Source organism: Pelodiscus sinensis, chromosome 5, assembly GCF_049634645.1.
Source record: "Pelodiscus sinensis isolate JC-2024 chromosome 5, ASM4963464v1, whole genome shotgun sequence".
NCBI classification, from domain to species: Eukaryota; Metazoa; Chordata; order Testudines; family Trionychidae; genus Pelodiscus; species Pelodiscus sinensis.
In genome coordinates, this window is record NC_134715.1 from 108,054,167 (window position 1) to 108,073,729 (window position 19,563).

Genomic DNA, 19,563 nt, shown 5'->3' on the forward strand with positions numbered 1-19,563 from the left:
ATACCTTTCTTGGAGGACAGTGTGTCATTAAATACCTCTGCCTAGTCAGAGTGGCCACTAATAGCTTCAATATTGATAATGAGTTACAGGCATGACAATGAGTAAGTATTCTGGTCTTATTCATAAATGTAAATTTAAGTGAAATTTGATTTATATGACATTGGCTTCCTTAGTAAATCAAATTTGATGTCTAAAAGATTGACAATCCTATAGCTAAGCACACTCATAATTCACTTCTTCATACTAGAAGTGGAAGTGGAAATGCTTTGTTACCATCCATTCCCTCTTTATTATTATTTGAATAGCACCTGCAGACTGCTAAGGGTACTCTGTTAGCTTGAGTCCAGACACTCACTGATCTATAAGGGACTGATTCAAAGCCCAATGAAGTTGATGGAAGGACTTCCCAACATTCTTAATAGCAGAAAATATGGTGCAGACCTACAGGGATGGGGGGTTGCTCCCCTTGGGTGAGGACAATATCCCATTTTATCATATGTCATCATTCATCAAATCAGGCCCATTTTGAAATAATTCTCTTCCCATTTTTTATATCCTTAGCATGCTTTTCCATAACTGCTGCAATTCAGGTACCTGGTTTCTATCATAAACGGGGATTACAGTTTGGCTGCTATCAGCACGCCCACTATACAAATTGTTCCAACAACCTTGCCTTCTTCTTGTAAGCTGCAGCCTCCCTGAAATAAATGTGAGTTGCGCTTTAATAAAAACTGCAGGATCAATCTGATACATTATCTTACAAGGCAGAAAAAATGGTTTTATATATGTCCTTCAACAGAGCAATATACACATTTAACTACTTAGTTTACCTTAAGCCAACACCGAAGCTGAAATACAAAGAACCAGATTCTCAATTGGTGTTAAAAGTTGAAACTCCGTTGATATTAATGAAATTATGCCAGTCTATCCCAGCTAAGAATCTGAAGTGTGCATAAATAAATTTGTAAGTAAAGAGTCCTAAAGAAGACAAATCATTGAAATATTATGATATACTGTGTATATGTGAGAATCCCTGTAGAGGCACAGTCTGAAAATTTACAGCAATTATAATATGGATTAAGGGAGATAGTGAAATCATCTAATTTTAAATTTATGAAGTCAGATGATAGACATTGAAGAGTTTTTATTTTACACCTTTGTAAAACACCTGTTAAGAAATGATACAATGCACAATACTAACAAGGAGTGAAATTTGCTGCATTGCATGCACAATCTCTTATAAGTTAATATTTTCAGGTACTTAAAGAAACAACAATGCAGTGTTAATTCCCAAAAAGGTTTGGGCAGAAGTTTGAAAAGCTGAGGTGAGACTTGAAGTAAAGCTGAATATTTACAGCTTCACTCAGCCTTAATCCTAATGCTACGGCATCAATACATTTTCATAATCTCTGTGCTTGTGAGTCATCCGGGCGTCTGTTGCAGCTCAGACTCACACTGGGCTAGGTAATTATTTTTAGAAAATGGGAACGTTGTCATCTTTGCCGTGCAGAGGGATCGGGCAGTGCAATTGGATCCCCATTGCTTTCCTGAACTTGTGACAATGAGGAACAAGTTCATACTGGTGATTATTCATGAGCTTTGTCATAATCAGGATGTGTATTTGTAGATAGAGAGTAGCTGGGAACAGTTTCAATTAGAGTTCTGTGTCTGGGCCTGGTGATGCTTGCTACAGGTTTTGCAAGCTGCTGAAAATAACCTTCCAAATACAATATATCAGCCCCACGAAGCCCCAGGGGCTGCCAAGCCTGAAGGAAAGATCATGGGGGGGGGGGGGGGGGGAGGGAGAGGGAGGGAAGGTTCTACATGACAAATGAGAAATCTTTCTTTCAGGCCATAGGAGGTGGGGGAAGAAATATTTGGATGGCTGAGGGGATGGATAATGAGATGTGTCGACTTTCCCCTTTAGGTCACCTGTGACCAAAAGTCATTACCATCTGTCAGCTATTTAGTGGTCTGTGTGAAGTGAGTCTGTTCCTATCCGTTCCATTTAAAAGAGCATATGCCATAAAACCACAGCCATAAATATGGTGCAAATTGATACCTTTGCAATGGCAGCAGCAGTGTCCTGCACTATAGAGAGATGGAGACTGACCACTCCCACCTAGAGGTGGAGCATCTTTCCTGATTGTGTCCCTTGTGATTTTAAATTGCAAGCACTTCAGGGCAGGGACCTGTCTCTTTGCTTGGGTCTGTGAAGCAGGTAGCATTCTTGTGGGCACTCTAAAATAGGAAGAGCAGTGATCACAGTACCCTATGCATTACACATGGGGAAGCTGAAGTTAAGAGAGACTGACTTGCCCAAGATCAGTCACTGAGTCAGATTCAGGAAAAAAGCCAATGAGGCTGACTCCCAGTTCCCTGATCACAACATTTCTTGTATTCTAAGGCTGACTTTTTCATCTCCCCTTTCTAGTATTCTTACATTTTGTGTCCACTCCAGTTTTCACCTTCTATTGCTGTTCCCAAGAAAATAAGCTGGGTGTGACCCTAAGCACTCGGGTATTCTCACCCTCTACACTACTGTAATAGTCTTTTACAAAATGTGTCTTAAGAAGAATCATTTGAAATCTAATAGCTCATTAATACTCCTGTGTGATGTATGTATGTGGTGTGTATTAAGAGTTATGGATGTATTCCCAAATTATTATGTGTGTTTAAAACAGACATGTCAGGGGTTGGAGCTGTCCCTTGGATATGGCAAACTGATGAGACTGTCCCAGGCAAAATCAGGCAAGGAGGTGAGGCAGGAGGCAGACAGGGGTGCAGCAAGGTAAACTGAAAAAAAAATGGTAGGCACTGAGCATCGTCTGGCTGCCCCCCCTACAAAAACCTTCCCCTGGCCTTCCTGCCCGTGGGTGGGCCCCACCAATCAGTACCACCCCTTTCTTCCCAGCATCACGGTTCAGATGTTGTGCAGCATTGGGAAGTGCTAGAGGGGAGAAAAGATGAGCACGGGCACAGGATGCTCAGAAGACAGTCAGAACTGGGGGGGGAGAGGTGAGGGAAGAGGTGGGATGAGGATGGCTCAAGGGTGGGAAGAAGCAAGATGGTGTTGGAGCCTTGGGGAAAAATGTAAACAGGGGCAGGGCCTGGGCAAAGCTTGGGGAGGTGCAGAGTAGAAACTCAGTACCTATCTCCTGGGACTTGCAGTCTCCTAGGGATGGCCCTGTCAGGGGATGTTGAAAACTGATGTGCCTTAAACAAGGGCATATGTATTTGCTTCCTCAACCAGCCCCATCATGAGGCAGAGACAATGAAGGTCCATTTTTATATTTCAGGTAACCAAGTTATCAAGCAAAGACATGGGAGAAAAGACAGCACGGCATTTACACCCAACAGGAGAGAGAATCTTGGTCTGGGCCCAACTTCGCAAAGAATACATTGCAAAGATGTACTAGTCTATTGAGATAAGGAACTGAACCTCAAGTTATAACCAATTGAATCAATGGCTTGTATGAGGCAATTTAGAACCTCAGCATTATGAAAACCTTGGGAATGAACGTTGTTCATAACTCTGGACAAAACATCCTGGTTGATCTTTCTAAAGTTTGCAACTGAACATTGACAACACAGTTTCAAAACTTTAATACACAGAAGAAAAATGCTGCTGTTACCCATCTTAATTTAAATGAAACAAGCACAGAAACAGTTTCCTTACCTTACCAAATCATTTTTGAACATTCCCCCCTTTTTTAATAGTTTACATTTAACAGAGTACAGTGCTTTTTGGTTTTTTTATCTGCTGCTGCCTGATTGTATAACTACAGTTCCCAATGAGGAATGTGGTTGATCAGTCAGTCCGTAATACTGGCATTTTTAACTATGCGGTTCTAGTCACAGTATTATTGTATTATGAAAACACATAGAGTGAGCTATTTCTGAAAGCTAATAGCACACTGCTGATTAATATTATTGTGAAATGTATGTATTAACACTATCTGAGGAAATATGGATACTTAATGATATTATGCTTTAAAGTCTTTGGTCAGTCAGGATGAAAGAGATTCCTGCCCAGACAGGAGCAAAGGCAACTATTTACTTGTCTCTGGTGAGATTAAGCACAGTGTGACCAAAACCAATGGAAGCTCCATTTAAATAGACATCAGCAAAGGGATGGGAGGTCCATAGGAAGGAAAGAGCAACATGAGTTCAGACCCGCCAACGGTGGAGGAAAGAGGAAAAGAGGGTAGCTGCAACTCAAACGGGCCTGTGGCAGCAGCGGCCAAAAACTCTAAGGGCTGGCGTGGCACACCACAGTCTGGGTGGCACTGAGTGAGGGCTGGCTGCCCCTAGTCCTGCCCCTTCTGCCTGAGGTCCCACCTCTTCCAGAAGCATGGAGCTGACCGCCCCCCCCCTCACACCCACACCCCAGCTTGCCCATGGTCCTCAGAGTCTGTTGGCTCCTCTGCATGAGTTCTCACAGACATTTACCTTTCCCCCTCCCCATTCCCCTTCTGTTCTGAAATTTGATTTGTCCTTTTCATATGTGTTCTTTTTTTTAATTGTATCCTTTGGTATATATGGTTGTGACAATTTTCTTCCACTATTTGATCTGAGGAAGTGGGTCTGGCCCACGAAAGCTCATCACCTAATAAACCATCTTGTTAGTCTTTAAAGTGCTACATAGTCCTGTTTTTTGTTTCAGCTACACCAGACTAACACGGCTACATTTCTATCACCATCTTGAATCAAAGACTTTGAACACTGGAAATGTAACGTCAAAACCAGACACAATCTTGGACTTCCATCACTGGACACACACAAGAAGCTAGAGCTTTTGCAAGCTGAGAAAGGTGGGTCCTTCAACGTAGGCAAGGAGATTGAAGTTTCTATGAATGGAATGTAGGTAGGAAGCCTGCTCAAGCTAAGGTCTTTCCTAGGAAGGCAAGGTAAGCTCCTAACTAGGGGAAAAACAGCCATGGTTGGGAAGAACGATTGGTGAGAGAAACCAATGAGGTTTACAGATCTGTTGAAAAAAGGGTTTATTTTTCGACAGAACCGCCTCCAGACTGCAGGTTTGTTTGTTTTTTTTCAAAAAAGCTCCGTTTAAAAAAAAAAAGTGGCGGCCATATTTATGCTAATGAAGCACAGGATATTTAAATCCCTGCTTCATTAGCAATTTCAAAGTGCCTAATCTACATCTCTCTGTCCACAGAGAGGTGTAGTCTAGACACAGCCCCCCAGTGTAGACCTGGCCTGAGATTTACACTTGAAGCACTGGTATAACAATTGAAGTAATTCTCAAGTGTGAAGGTTGGGAAGAGTCAAAGAAAGATTTTCTTTCTGTGGTTTCTTTCAGATGAGAAAATGACAGCAAAAGGAAGAGTAGAAATGAGAAAGCAGCAGAAAAGACAGGAAGTGCAAAAGAAGCACATGCTGAGCTCACCAAAGAGTGGTCAGAAGAGTGTGCACAGTGAGGTCTGGCAGCAGCTGGTCAGACATAATCAAGCACTAATGGCCATGCTATATTCATATGCCATGAGCCAGGCTGGAACCTCTGCTTCAAACTGGGGATGAGAAGGAGTTGCTAGTTTTACCAACTAGTGGACCTGAGCTCTAGGAAATCATCAAGGTGCACTTCTTTATGATGGTTCAGATTGTTTCCACATTCAAATTTACCAGTAATTGATTCATTTAACATTCATTAAATTGGATCTTTTTGAATATTCAATAATCCGAATTCAGTTTGGAATGAAATAATGATATAGTTCACATATAAAAGCAAAAAAGCACCTGCAACTATTGTGCCATTCCTCCAGTATTTTACTACTTCTACTACTACTAATAGTATTAGTAATAATAATAATTAATAATAAACAAAAAGAAGAGAGGCTCAGAAAGCACTTCAGGGTACAGTTATTCTCTGTAACGATTATTGTTATGTACAGTTTGCAGGCACTGAAAAGCTGTCACGCAATAACTAGCAGGCAGCTCAGAAAGTAAATTAAAGTAATTGATTAAATAGATCCAGATAAAAAACAAGTAATCGAAGGCACACTGCATAAAATCACAAGACCATAAAGTCCACCACAGCGGAACTCCCCTGTAATGCATTCTATAAAAGTGGCAGGACTTCTCTTATGTTCCTACCGTATTTGGTACATTGCTTGAGTCTTACTTATACTGTTCACAGCAAATGAAAGCCATGACAGTTGTTGGAATTGACTATACCTTGCAAAGAACTTTCTTAGAGTTCTTTTATAGGTTAGCAGATAAAGTGATGGAGCAATTTGATTTATAGAGGCCTTTACAAAGAGAGTGTGTCACTGAGGACATTTTAAGTGCCTTCCAAATATTTCAAGGCAGATGCTGCACATGCCACTTCTGTGCAAAAGCCTAGACTGTACTAAAGCCTAGACTGTACTATACATTAAATCATTATTGTGTTCCTTAAAGAATGCTATTGACAAATTTGAGAGAAGTTGGAGAGGCAGAAACTTGGTACCGATAGCTCTGATGAAACCAGTATCTGAGCGTTAAGTGCCAGGCTATTATTTTCTTGAACAATAAAGAAAAATACAAAAACTGAAGATTTATCCAAACTACAATATTTTGATTCAGATCTAAATGTTTCATAGATCCTGGATTTTGCTTCAGGACCATCTGTATTAAAAACCATGCTTCCTATAAGATGCTCTGAATGCAATCACTTTTTGTATCAATCAGGAAAAGAGCACACAGCCATGCAAAGCATTCCAAGGAATTTATCCCAGAATATTTCACAATGGAGTTTTGCTCCAGAGACTCAGATTATTATCTGAATCACACTTTTGGACATTGCCTATTTCTGAATTTGCCAATTATATTTATATTGTAAAATCTAAAACATTTTCTGAATGAGATTATATATATGTTTTTTGGATAAAGAAAATTCTGCCTCATAAATATTCATCTATATGAATTTCTTTTACAGCTAAGAAAATAATGAATTTCTTTTACAGCTAAGATGCTAAGGATTTAGGAAAAAAAGAAAAAAAAAGAATAGCTGGAAGATGAGGTTCAGGAAAAATGACCAGAAATGAAATTCAGAGTAAAATAAATTACATCAGTTTAAGTAAGAATAAAATGGAATACTATGCATTCATTTGTGCATCTAATCTGCATGCACAAATACAATTATTCTAGGAGCAAATGACCAATTCAGAGATATTTAAATAATTAAAATAAGTAATAACTGGCCATATACATGTGTATTTTATCATATCTGTATAATGAATAACATGCATATTTATATTTACATGGCTGCAATTCTCAAAATTTGACTACTACCACATGGGTAACACTATTTATCAGATAGGGATTAATTTGACTACTACTACATATAGATATACCTGATGTTAGTGTAGATAAATATAAACACAATGGAAAAAACCTCAAATTATCTTAATTTAAATTTGAACACTTGGATAAAAATTCATATTAAAGCAACTGTTTGACATTTTTGGTCTTTCTTGACATATCACCATTGCAGATAATAGGATGCACTTTGTACAATCTCAACTTCCAAAGTCACCGGGTTAACATTTAATCAATAGTTCTCACTGTTACGGGCTCTACTGGGAAATATTAGGTTGTGACATGTGCTATGCATCATGAGGCAGGAGTTGGTGTGCTTGAAAAAATAATATGATTGCTGAGTTTCATTGACTCTGCTCTTGCATGTTTAATTATTTCTTACTAGAAGATGTACCTAGCATTGCCTGGGTCCTTCAGGGCAAGGGGGGATGGTGTGGGAGGTGCAGAAGTCATGGTAAAGCCTTTGGATGAAGGTGGGAGGGGGCAGGGCAGAAGTCTGGGAACATGGAGGGTGCAGGAGTCATGGTGAGGAGTTGAGAAGGGGCTTTGGGATGGAGATGTAGGGAGGTATAAGAGTGAGGTTTCAGGGTGGGGGAACCATCCACCTTTCTTTCCCCTCTCTTGCTGGTAGGGGACTTCTCTCCCCTTGCAGCCCTCTAGCTGGCACATACCTTCTGTCTCTCCCCCAGAACATCCCAGCTGAAAGGGCCTTTTGTCTCCCTGCAGCTCCCTGCCCAGCTGCCAGGGGCCTTTTGTCCCCCCCAGTCCCTGATGTCAGGGGCCTTCTCTCTCTTCTCCAGCCTCCTGCCTCACAGGGACCTTCTCTCTCTCCCTAGCCCCCCCCCCCCCCGCCCAGCAGGGAAAGGGATTTGAGACAGGGGGCTACTTACTCAGTCTGATGGTGAGCCCCAGCCCCAGCAGGCCACTGTCTTGGTAGTATGGCTGCCTCTAGTGGTCCCTCTGCAGTATAGCTGTCCCCTACACTCACTTTCCCCAGTGACCACTCTTAGCATCATATCCCTCCTCCCTGAGCTCCTATCTTTCCATGTTGTGGAAAACAGTCCCATTCCCAGTACTTCCCATTTTCCTGGCATACCAAACCCTGACCTTGCTTTAAGTTAAGATAAGAGGAAGCTACATACTAAATTTGGTGGTTCTAGTTTTTACTGTTAGTAGGAGTTCTTGAACAAATAGACTCATGGACAGACACAAACAGGTGCACATTTTCTAAAATGTATTGCTAGATAAAGTCCACCTTAAAAATTGATGTAGTTCTCTCTGTATAAAATGTAAAGGAGACCAGATCAGTGACTGTTATTGCAATCTCAAACATGTCTTTTCTCTCCTCTTTAAACATGCATATGTTTTCCATTGGCAGTTCAGGCACACTGAAGGTAAGAATGCCCCATGAAGTGCGTAGCCTGCATTGAGGTGAATCAGAGCTTACCTATCCCAAAGAAAGCTCTGTAATGCGGTGCTATTATCAGGTGTACTGAGCCCTTTAAGGACCTCTTCCGGAGGCCTTGTGGTCCTACAATACCCTGTCCCAGCGAAAGAGCAGTGAAGGTAGGTCCTCCAGGTTTTCCTAGAAGATCTGCAGATAAGTGCCCAGTCAGAGTTCAGTAGCCCCATTAGAAAGGAGTTGCCAGAGCCTGAGCAGGTCAATTGCTGGCTGGGACCAGAAAGGAGAAAAGGACTAAAATACTGTGAAACTCCATGGGTAAAGAGACTGGTGAGAAACCCTACTCAAGCAGGGATAGCACTGGGAAGCTCAACAGGCACAGAGGCCTGGGAGAGAGAATCCTGAGTAAAAAAAGACCAGGGATGATTACAAACTCTTAAGACAAAGAGATCTGAGAGAAGACCTTGAGTTCAGGAATGAAGAAGCAGCAACTATTAAAGAAACTATTGTAGGTTTGTTGGCTTGGGACCCAGAGTAGTGTGTGGGCACAGGTCCCACCACTGGCCATGGGAAGTTGCCTAAGCCCAAGGAAATAAGACTCTGTTGTATTAAAAGCCCAGGAACGGGACTGGGAGTTTAAACAGGCCAAGAGATGAGGCTGAAGACTCTGGAGACAGCCACCCATTTGTTGGATTGTATTACCCTGGAAAGGGACTGGACTTAAAAAGTGACCTGACTGGAGACCTGGGAAAACATGGAAATACAAAAGACAAAGAGGATCCAGGGAGAAAGACTTGGGGTCATTGTTCTATGTCAAGGCAGAGGCAGACTTCAGGCTAATCAGAGGGGCTAAGAACTAAGCCCAGAAACAGGGCTGCAGACACCAACAAAGGGCTGATGTGGTTGAGTTCAATGATGAAATCGCTTGTGTAGATGTGTGGATAGAGTTGGCATCTGGGCTCATTGCAGAGGTGGGTTCCTGAATGATTATGATGAAGGTGTACTTCATGGTTACTGGAAATAATTTGTTTGAGGTTAGGGAGTTGTCTGTAGGCAAGGATTGGCTTTCCCCCTGAGGCCTGTGAGAGTGAGGGGCCATTTTCCAGGATAGGTGATAGATTGTTGATAATGCATTGAAGGGGTTTAAGTTGTGGGCTATAGGTGATGACAAGTGGAATTCTGTTGTTTTCTCTTTTTGGCCTGTCTTTAAGTAGTTCATATCTGGGTACTCTTCTGGCTCTGTCAATCTGTTTTTTCACTTCTCTGGGTGGGTATTTCAGTTTTAAGAATTCTCTGTATAGATGCTGCAGGTATTTGTCTCTGTCTGTGGGACTGGAACAAATCCAGTTGTATCTTAGGGCTTGGCTGTAAACCATAGATTGAGAAATGTGTCTTGGATGGAAGCTAGGGGTATGAAGGTAAGTGTAGCAGTCAGTAGGTTTCCAGTATAAGATGGTGGAAATGTGTCCATCATGTAATTCTACTGTATTGTCAAGGAAGTTGATCTCCCACGTGGACTGATCCAGGCTGAGGTTGATGGTGGAGTGGAAGTTGTTGAAATCCCTGAGAAATTCTTCAAGGGTCTCTTTCCTGTGGGTCCATATGACGATATCAATGTGGCATAAGTAAAGTAAGGGTGCTAGAGGGCGAGAGCTGAGTAAACGTTGTTCAAGGTCAGTCATAAAGACGCTGGCATATTGTGGGGCCATGAGGGTGCCCATGGCTGCGCTGCTGACTTGGAGATACAAATTGTATCCCAATCGGAAGTAGTTGTGGGCAAAGACAAAGTTGCAGAGCTCTATAACCAAGTGTGAAGTGGTATCATCAGGGATGGTGTTCCTGATTACTTGTAATCCATCTTCATGTGGAATGTTGCTGTAAAGAGCTTCTGCGTCCATGGTGGCCAAGATAGTGCTTTCAGGAAGATTAATGACGTTCTATAGCTTCCTCAGGAAGTCAGTGGTATCTTGAAGATATCTAGGTGTGCTGGCAGCATAGGGTCTGAGGGTTATTGCAGGGCAGAGGGAGGCTCCAGATCATTCACCCATGCCAGACTCTGTTCAGCTGGGGCCTCCTTCTGCCTGCAGACAGGTTCCTTGTCAGTTGCAGCAGCTTCTTTCCCAGTCCAGGAGCAGAGGGAGCCCAGCTTCTGGTGGTTATGGGGTGGCAGACAGATAGCGATGATCTAATGAGTGACAGAGGAAGAGGGGAGGAGGCAGAGCAAGGAGAGGAGCTTTGGAGGTCCAGTAATTAGAAGCGGTAGCAATCCTAGATTTAGCTGAAGGTCTGAGCCACTGAAGACCCACCAGATCGGATTAATAGGTGACATAGGGATGCTGAGACCAGAGCAAGTACAGGTTTGCACCTGGCTGACAGGAGGCACTCACAAGAAGTGAGTATCTCCCAACAAAGGTGAACTTTGATTGGTACTTGAAGCATTATGTTGTAGGTCTAAACAGAAATCCTAGCTCTGCTCTGAACTTGGAAATCTTCACATCCAATTTCAGTAGATTCAAACAATTTAAACCAGAATCAGTCATTATGGTCCATTCATCTGAGAAGTAGGCTAGCCCTTATTTGTAGGATTGGCTACTCTCTATTTCTAAATGAGGTATGTGCTCCAGGGATGTGCTATTCATCTACAGTCATTTGGAGTTGTGAGTGCTTAGCACCTCTCAGCAGCTGGCTCCAAAATCCTAAATCTGATACCTAATATTTGAAGGTATTCAGATCTACATTTATGTCCAAATCTCGGCCCTCATCTCATAATATGACTCATCTAGGTCGCCCATGCAGGGCTTTATTAGAATTCCAAAGCAGCACAATGATCTGTCTACATCCCATAGATAGTTGTTATGAGATCTGATTCATAGCAACTTACAGATTTCGGACTCATCCTTTAAAATATTTGAAGAAAGTCGTGGACAATTGATGAAAGTCCAGAGCATACCAATGATTAAAGTTTGAGAAAACATGACCTGTGAGCGAACATTGAAAAAACGGTTTGTTTAGTCTGGAGAAGACTGAGGGGGACAAAATACAAGCTTTCATGTATGTGAAAGGTTGTTGCAAGGAGGAAGGAGAAAATTTGTTCTCGAAATTTTGAGGATAGTATAAGAAGCAATGAGCTGAAATTGCAGCAAAGGTAGTTTAGGTTGGATATTAGGAAAAACTTCCTGTCAGGGTAGATAAGAACTGAAATAAATTGCCTCAAGAGGTTGTAGAATCTCCTTCACAGGAGATTTTAAGAGCAGTTTAGACAAACACCTGTTAGGATCAAACACCTGTAAGATTGGGCTTGGTCCTGCCATGAGTGCAGGGGACTGGACTTGATGACCTCTTAAGATCCCTTCCAATCATATGATTATATGATACTGGAGATTGTTTTTTATTAAAAGTAATATTATTCCCCTTGTCTTAGAAACAGACTAATAAATAATTAAAAAGACAGCAAAACATTATTTCAGTAGGATAGTCACAATATATGCATGGTAAAGAGTAATGATAAGTATAAATGTATGGGCAGGTATTTCACTGCTTGGACTACTCAATTAACTTGAGGGAATTCTTGTTCTAACATTTTTCTTTAATATTTTTCCTTAAAATCACCTTGTATAGTATGCATTTCTTTTTCTTTACTGATAGTTTACAGAGTAACAGAACACACAGAATAATTCTTCAACAAATGGCTGTATAGAGGCAGTGTTAGGATTGAAAACGGGTTTAATTGGATCCCAGATAACATTCAAAAACAGTATTAAATTTTCTTGACAAAAAAAGATTATGCATTTAAAAAACACATTTTAGATTTCCTGGCATGAACAAGTTAAGGAATTCAATGAGGGGGAGAAGTAGATATGTTGGACAGTAGGGATAGGGTCCAGAGTGAAAACTGATGAGGTTCAACAAGTACAGAAGAATCCCAAGCATCGTTACAGGCTGAGGACCAACGGGCTAAGTAACAGGTCAGCAGAAAAGGACCCGGGGATAACAGTGGATGAGCAGCTGGATATGAGTCAACAGTGTGCCCTTGTAGCCAAGAAGGCTAATGGCATATTAGGGTGCATTAAGAGGAGCACTGCCAGCAGATCTAGAGAAGTGATTATTCCCCTTTATTTGGCACTGGTGAGGCCACATGTGGAGTATTGTGTCCAGTTCTGCCCTCCTTCCCCCCCCCCCCCACTATAGAAAGGATGTGGATGCATTGGAGAGGGTCCAGCGGAGGGCAACCAAAATGATTACGGGGCTGAAGCACATGACGTACAAGGAGAGGCTGAGGTATTTTGGCTTATTTAGTCTTCAGAAGGGAAGAGTGAGGGGGGATTTGATAGCAGCCTTCAACTTCTTGAAGGGAGGTTCCAAAGAGGATGGAGAGAGGCTGTTCTCAGTAGTGATGGATGGCAGAACAAGGAGCAATGGTCTCAAGTTACAGTGGGGGAGGTCTAGGTTGGATATTAGGAAGAACTATTTCACCAGAAGGGTGGTGAAGCACGGGAATGGGTTACCTAGGAAGGTGGTGGAATCTCCATCCCTAGAGGTTTTTAAGTCCCAGCTTGACAAAGCCCTGGATGGGATGATTGAGTTAGGGTTGATTCTGTTTTGGGCAGGCGACTGGACTCAATAATCTCTTGAGGTGTCTTCCAGCCCTAGGATTCTATGATGCTATGAGTTTCTTATTGTCTTATAATCTTTAATTGTTCTCTGTCCCCTTTCACCATCTGTGCTGTGTTTGACTGTTGCTTGGGCTAGAGTTACAGGTAGCAGGAATGGAATGGCATTGGGGAGAAAGAAATATTATATCCTGCCTCTTTCAAATGCACATGTCCAGGCAGTGTTTCCCTGCTCTAGCCCAGTGTATGAGAACCTAAAAAAAACAAACTAATCAAAATGTGAAATGACAAATATGGCCTGGTTGAAATGGAAGTGTGTGGAGCACAAAATTGTTTAGAATTAAATGGCAAACAATGGTATAAGCAGTTGTGAAGAAACCACCCCTTTTGAACATTTCTACTGTTTACATCTCTGTGCAGCTCTGTTGTAATTAGGTGATTATATAAGTATCCACTTTCCCCTGAATTTTACTGCTTGCATCAGTGAATAAGAATTAAATTTTACTGAGACTAGGTAGTATGCATGGATCCCTGTGGAAATGGTCTCCTTCATAAGCTATAAATGATGATCACAAATGATGTGTGGCTTTGAAATATCTTATGCGGTGAATGCTTTAAATGCTGAGCATAAAATTCATGGTGTAAAAAGTAACCATATTTGCTTTGTTGAATTCATACGGAACCATTTTCCAATCAATTTGTGCTCCATCATGCTTCTTATGTGGTAATTTTTGGTGCCTAAATACGACAGGCATGGTTGAATGGCCTAACAGCTAAGTCTGAAACTACAGATTTAAATTCAGACATGGCCACCTTATCCCTTCCTCCTGTTGAGAGAAATATTGTCATGTCTTTTTATTGGGTAAGGACTTAGGCACTGATTTTGCTTTTATTGAAGTAAACGACAATACCCTAACTGGGTTTATTTAGTTAGCAGAAGAGAAGAGGGAGGGTTTAATAGCAGCCTTCAACTACACAAAGGGGGATTCTAAAAAGGATGGAGCCAGGCTATTCTCAGCAATAGAAGGTGACAGAACAAGGACCAATGGTCTGAAGTTGTAGTGGGGGAGATACAGATTCTATATTGGGAAAAAGTATTTCACTAAGAGGGTGGTGAAGCACTAGAATGGATTACCTAGCGAGGTGGTGATATCTCCATCTTACAGGTTTTTAAGGGCTGGTTTGACAAAGCACTGGCTGGAATGATTTAGCTGGGGTTGGTCTGCTTTGAGCAGGGGTTGAACTAGATGACCTCTTGAGATTTCTTCCAACCTAATCTCCTATGAATTGACTTCAGTTGGGATCAGGGTTTTAAACACTAAGGTCTTGATTGTTCTTTACAGACATTAAAGATATCATTGTATTTGTTGAACAGTGTTGCTAATCAAATCTTTTCATGCCCTTGTTGTACAATGGGGCTGTGTCTAGACTGTCCAGTTTTTCCGGAAAATCAGCTGCTTGAATTTCCGCAAAAGCACTGACTTCCTACTGTAAGAAATCAGTGCTTCTTGCAGAAATACTATGCTGTTCCCATTCGCGCAAAAGTCCCTTTTGCACAAAAGCGCGTCTCGATTGGCCACGGATGCTTTTCCGCAAAAAGTGCTTTTGTGGAAAAGCGTCATGCCAATCTAGACACTCTGTTCCAAAAATGCTTTTAACGGAAAACTTTTCCGTTAAAAGCATTTCCGGAAAATCATGCCAGTCTAGATGTAGCCTGGGTGTTCTGCCTGGCTATTGCCCCTAACCTCAGAAATGGCCGCATTTCTCTAGTTTTTAAAATTAACTATTTTTATAATGTATACCAGGCACAAAGCAATACATGTGTTTTTTATGTGGTGTGTATGGCCCATATATGGCCCCGGCTTATACCTCATGCAATGCATTGATTACAGTAGTGCTCTATGAATTATAGACTAGGGAAGAATTTGGCTCTACAAAGCAAAAGAAGGAATGTCTTTTCTATGTAGTAGAACAATACAACGCCTCTAGACCTGGTGTGTCAATTCATTGGTATGTTGTTTTCTCAATAGAGTTAAAATAATTTAAACCCATGCACATTCAGTTAATAAAGTTGTAATTAACCTTGATTGCCAGTTATAAATGACTGGTTTCAAATATCTTAATATTTAACTATATACATTTATCTCCCTGAAATGTACAACAGAACTGCTTCATAAAAAAAAATAACCTTTGGCCATTATTTACTTGCTATGAGAAGCTGTTTAATTGATTTTTTTGTGCCAAGTGAGATCAGTAAAGTGATCTGAAAAGGATTTGAACTGTTATGTAATCACATAATAATTTTCTGATCACTCCTGTAGTATAATTATATTTTGTTTACTGATTTTCTATTGATTGCTTATTAGGTACTTGCAAGTATCTTTTGGCCACCCTAAATTGTTTCTCTAGTTGTAATGAAAAAAACTTGTAATCTGTAAAATTCTTTTGTAACAGTGTATTATAGTCCCCTATGTATGTAAATTTGGCATTAGATGCTGTATATCAAGGCTACTCAATATGTGGCTCATTGGCCTCCTGTGGTCCACAGTGCAGTTTGGATTTACACAGGGCCCAACATGTGTCCCACAGGTGGGATCCTTTGAACATGGCCTCCACTGGGAACACGCTCCACAACAGTGAGTCAATATAATGGTCTTCTGTTGATATGCGTTTTAGTAGTTAAATTCCTGGACTGTCATTGCTCATTAAAAGTGCTGTCATATGGGTGGAAATTGGGTAAATATTGCATTTTATTAATATCAGCAGAAGTGACTTAAATTGACCCTGAATGTGGTGTAGTCTTCCCTTAATCTTTGTATTTACGTCCATCAGTGAAAGAAGCTATTTGCATATATTTGCATATATATTTGCATGTATATGCAACCACACTTAAGTTGCAGCCCTCAGCATGTGCTGTGAGTATCGTTGTGGCCCCTGGGGCTTCCAAAGTTGAGTAGCTCTGCTCTATATAGTTTATGGACTATTTTGGGACTATTGCATTGGAGGAATATGCTTTTGATATTATTACAGAGAGAATAAGAGTGTACTGTTGCTCTGAGAAAACTGACTTCAATCTGAGTTGCTTATTCATAACACTTTGACTGCAACCAGCATAAAAGAATGGTATACAAGTTTTGTCTGTAGTGAAAAACCATTGGTGGATGCTTTCAGATATGATTGTTACCAAAAAGCATAGGATCACCATGCAATATAAGTTATATGAATTGTTTAGCACAAATCTCTGAAACACCAGTCTTTTGCTTAAGATGGAATATTATGAAGGAAGAATATACTTTCTGATCCACCAAGCTTAGCATTTAAAGAGAAGAAAGGAAACTTAGAAAGTAAGATATGTGGTGTGTCAGTCTGGAGCACAGTAAATGAAAAGAAGTCTGAAAAGCTGAGAAGTAAAAAGGTTAAAATCTATGTTTCAGCAATAAGCTTTGCAGAAAATGGTCGCTCTGATGTGGATTAAGCTGTACTCTGACCTTTCAAAGAATAAGCATTTTTTTCAGCTGTCACTATATCAACCCACAAAGCAAGCAATATCATTAGGGAAAGCATCCAGGCTGGCAGACTTTGAAGACTGTGTGTCGATGAGTCATGACCCCCAATTCGGCAAGAGAAGTGAAGGTTAAAACATATATATTATATTAAATTGACCTAATAACTGCAATTATATTGCTCTCTCAAAAATTATTTGAAGGGAAGATGTGAGATTGCTCTGAGTTAATGTGTTTTTAAGTATTTTTAAGTAGCAGTGGGCCTGAACCAGTCCCTGGATCTCAACATACCAAGTATGTGTGTGAGTCAAAGCCTGGATCTGGATGAATTTGGTAGCTAATACTAACACTATATTGGCTTGTGTTGCAAATGAGCTCCCTTCCAGATGAATTGTAAGGAGCTGAAATCTGGATTTGACATATAGATATAGATTGCTGTAGTTTAGCTGTTTTGGGGTCCATCATCATTATACCTTTTTTTTTCTTTTTGCATTGTTATTTACAAAACTTTGTCTAATGCCTTCTCTGCAAAATTCTCAAAGTGCTTCACCAACATTATTAATAAAATGAACCTCACCACATTGTTTGACAAGTAGAAGAGTTCTGTGTAAGCTTGAAAGTTTCTTTTACCAACAGAAGGCATTGAAAATGAGACAAGGGAGGTGAGACAATATCTTTTATTGGATCAACTTCTGTGTAAGCGTGAGTTCTCATCTGTCCCACCAACAGAAGCTGGTCAAATAAAACATATCACCTTATCCCCCGCTCATGCCTCTTTGATAAGGTAGGATCAGCATGACAATAACAGCACCGCATACAACTATGTAAGTCTTGTTCTTAGTTTTTAAGCATAGAGGTCAAGGACTATGCATAGAACTGACATGAGACCTGTGGCCCCAGAAGCAGATGAGGGACTAAACTGACTCAGTTAGTTCTGATCCAGTTCCTGATTCCCTCTTGCTCACAGAGAAAGCAAGATATTTTGGCTGGCTTTTTGGTGTCAAGCTAAGTTAAGGCTCCACCCACTCTCCTTTTGCTTGTCTACTGTCTACCCACTTACCTGGGAGTGAGAAAGGCCCTGCAATAGTTGAGGTTTTCTTGCACATGGACTAGCAATTCTGTTAATTTACACAGCGCACTAAGGGCATGTCTACACTGCAGTGTTATTTTGAAATAAGGTGAGTGTCTGCGCAGCAAGTCCTTTCCCTGTGGGATGCCACCATTGCCAGACCTGGAGTTTGTGCAGCATTGAAGGAAGGTGAACTGCCTTGTTACTCCCTCCCACTTGCAGGCTCCTGGCATGACCGGCACCTTCTCATGCCTTCTTGTCTTTGGGACATGGGGGTAGCGAGGCTCCCCTGGGACATCTGTGCTCTTGCAGGACAGTGCCCGCTGTCTAGGCCACAGATGGCCTTGCTTGAGGCACATCACCATTGTGTGAAATGAGACCTTTTAGTGTTGGCTCACACATGAGGGCTAGGCTTTTCAGGCTCCCTGTCTCATGGGATGACTGCCCTTCTCTCTGTTCTTCACAGCAGGACCAGCTGCATGAGAAGCATGTCCAATACTTCCCGCACCAGCTTCATGACCCTGTGAGAGCTGCCACTGCAGATGATCCCAGGAAGACCTGCAGCCGGAACATGTTGCCTGCCTGCATTCCTTGCAGCAGTTTTTGGAATGGAAGGACTGGAGGGTGGCTGCCGGCCTGGAGGAGTGCCATGCTGACAGGGAGCTGCACCGCACCATCTAGCGGGAGTTGCCCCAAGAGACCTGGAGCATGTGTGTGGCCTACACCGCCACCGCCTGGTGACTGCCATTGAGCAGTCCCCTGACCTCCTGCTTCTGCCCCGCCCCTCTGACTTCTCCCCTTCATCTCCCCATGGCTGCTGAGGACCCCACACATGAGGTGGTGGGACCACCTGAGGCAGGCAACAGCCCCAGCCCTGAGCACCTCCCCCCTTTCCACCTCTCTTCTCCCAGATTCTTTCCCCGGTCCCTCCCCAGTTATATTTACCCCAAATAAAAACTGGTTATTCTTTGAAAACAAAAAGTCTGGTTTATTGCATCTGCAGGAGAAGGGGGCAGGGAGAAAGGAAGGCTGGGGAAGGAAGGTGCAGAAGGAAAGGCACGGAGGTGCACTGCAGAAGCCCCTTGTGGGGAGGCCCAGGGGAGAGTGTCACAGATGTCCTTGTATGAAACTCTCCTGCAGGGTCTTCTGGATACACACAGCTTTCTGGATGGGCCAGCCAGATGGCAGTAGTACATGTCTGTTCAAAGGCCCTTTCAAGCTGCTGAGCCCCTGACCCCCACCCTGGCAGGAATGTCTCCCCATTGTTCTTTCACAAGTTGTACATGACACAGTAGTCTGATACCATCTGGGAGACGTTCCACTTGCAGAGGTTGTGGAGGGTGAGGAGACAGAAGAACCTCCCCTTCAAACACCTGAAAGTGCCCTCCATGATGATGTGGGCCCTGCTAAGCCTGTCATTGAAACATTCCTTTGTTGGGGTCCAGGTGTCCCGTGTAGGGCTTCATTAGCCAGGGGAGCAGAGGGTAGGCTGTGTCCCCCATGATGCACATCAGCATGTCCATGTCCCCAACCCTGGTTGTGTGGTTGGGGAAAAATGTGCTGTCATACATCCTCCGGAACAGCCTGGAGTTCCTGAAGATGTAGGAGTCATGTGCCTTCTCTGATTCCCCAACGTTGATGTCAGTGAAGTGGTATAGGTGG

At 42.1% G+C, this 19,563-nt stretch overlaps 1 long non-coding RNA gene across 3 annotated transcripts in view; it reads left to right on the forward strand.

Moving 5' to 3' along the window:
- The window catches only part of LOC102463868 (uncharacterized), a 45,111-nt gene extending 26,271 nt beyond the window's left edge, over positions 1 to 18,840 (forward strand). Inside the window, exons 5-8 of one of the 3 annotated variants that reach the window (XR_012904362.1) lie at positions 562 to 709; positions 2,685 to 2,759; positions 3,300 to 4,814; positions 18,368 to 18,840. This is a non-coding gene — a long non-coding RNA (uncharacterized LOC102463868). Of the gene's footprint in view, positions 1 to 561; positions 710 to 2,684; positions 2,760 to 3,299; positions 4,815 to 5,320; positions 6,981 to 18,367 lie in introns of those variants that run through there. The other 2 variants (XR_012904361.1, XR_012904363.1) reach the window with 2 other exon arrangements.
- Positions 18,841 to 19,563: the final 723 nt, after the last annotated feature.